Genomic DNA, 1,828 nt, shown 5'->3' with positions numbered 1-1,828 from the left:
AAAGTGTAGTCTCTCGCCTATCTAATCTCTCACTCTCTTTTTCAAGATTCACTTCAATTTTTTGACGAGATTCATTTACAATTTGCTGCGGTGTCATAGGGATCAAAGTAACCTCCTTGCCACGCCAATTTAAATGATATGTGTTGGCTCTCCCATTGTGGCGGACATCTCTATCATACTGCCACGGGTGTCCCAACAACAGGTGACACACGGTCATAGGAACCACATCACACTCAATGGTGTCTTTATATGGCCCGATCTGAAATTCCACACGCACCATGTGGCTGATTTTCATCTCTCCACTATCACTTAACCATTGAATAAAATATGGATTGGGGTGCGGTAAATATTTCAATTTCAGCTTTTGGCATAACTCCTTACTAGCCAAATTGTGACAACTACCACCATCAATTATAACCTTGCATGCCTTACCAGGACCAACAACGGCCTTTGTTTGAAACAAATTGCACCGCTGTTCTGCAGGACTAGGCGTAACACTTAGCACTTTGGGTGAGCAAACAATTGTAGGATAGTGTGTAGCATAAGCATCTATTGAACCATTTTCATCTTCCTCCCAAATTTTAGAATCAGGGTCAGCATCATCACCGGTTTCATATTCTGCTGTATCCTCATTAATCAACATAACCTTTTTATTGGGACAATCTCTCTTAAAATGACCCCTTCCACCACATGTATGACAACTGATGTCCCTGTTTCTTGCTGTAGAATTAGTAGAACCAGCAGCACTAGCAGCAGGTTGCGCCGGTTTCTTCGCATTAGAAATCATCGAATCTGATTTGGAAGAAGTATTACCACGAAACCAGAAGTGGAACTAGGAGTAGGCTCCATATGAGGTGTTGTTCGTGGTGTAAAACGTCCTCTACTCGCTGTTGTGCGAGATGTAAACTTAGCATCCTCAGCCACTTGCAATTCAGGCTCACATGCTTGGTGTAACAAATCTGTCATGTCATAATATTGGTGAAGACAAACAATACGCTTGATGTTATAGTTCAGACCAGACAGAAATCGCTGCATTGTTTGTTCAGGCTCTTCACGCACTCTAGCATGCTGCATAATAAGCTCCATCTCCTAAAAATATTCATCCATGGAAGAAGTACCTTGCCTCAAATTCTGCAATTTGTCATAGAGAGAACGAATATAATTGTGTGGAACAAAGCGAGCACGCATCTCTTCCTTCATAGCTCTCCATGTAACAATGGGACGTTCACCATCTTCAATTCTGGACTATACCATATTATCCCACCAAAGCAAAGCATAGTCATCAAATTCAGAAGATGCAAGTTTTATTTTTTTATCCTCGGTGTACTCATGCATGCGCCATAATTTTTCCACCATCAGCTCCCAATTGAGGTACTCTTCAACATCAGTAGAACCAACAAACTTGGGGACGGTGAACTTTGGTTTGCCCAGACCATCATCATCACAGTTGGCTGGTTGTGCAAAAGCATCATTATCAAATTGACGGCGCGCACCAAGAGGAGCAAATCCACATCCTACGGGCATTGCAGCAGCATGGCCACCACCACGGCCTCCATTACCACGACCACCATCTTGACCAGCAATAACCGGCTCGTGTGGAGCTTGCTGGTCCTAATTAGCTTGCTGTAATTGTGCACGACGTGCTGCAGCCCCTTGTACATTGGCAGCATTAGCAGCTGCAACACCCTCATTACCACCATGAACACTAGCTTCACCATCATCATCATCACGCTGCTGATTATGTTGGCGATCAACGGACTATTGCAACGCAGCCATAGCTTGCTGCAAGTTAACTAGAGTCCCCTGAATTTTAGTAACTTGACGTTGT

The 1,828-nt window shown here is 43.6% G+C and overlaps 1 pseudogene; it reads right to left on the bottom strand.

Annotated features, from left to right (window-relative positions):
- Nucleotides 1–309: 309 nt before the first annotated feature.
- On the bottom strand, nt 310–1,524 carry LOC147990592 (uncharacterized; annotated as a pseudogene).
- Between the last annotated feature and the right edge of the window lie 304 nt (nt 1,525–1,828).

This window comes from Triticum urartu, chromosome 1A (genome assembly GCF_056163025.1).
Source record: "Triticum urartu cultivar PI428250 chromosome 1A, HENAU_Tu73, whole genome shotgun sequence".
Lineage (NCBI taxonomy): Eukaryota > Viridiplantae > Streptophyta > Magnoliopsida > Poales > Poaceae > Triticum > Triticum urartu.
The sequence above is the reverse complement of the archived record's forward strand: the minus strand, read 5'-3'. Positions and strand labels throughout refer to the sequence as shown.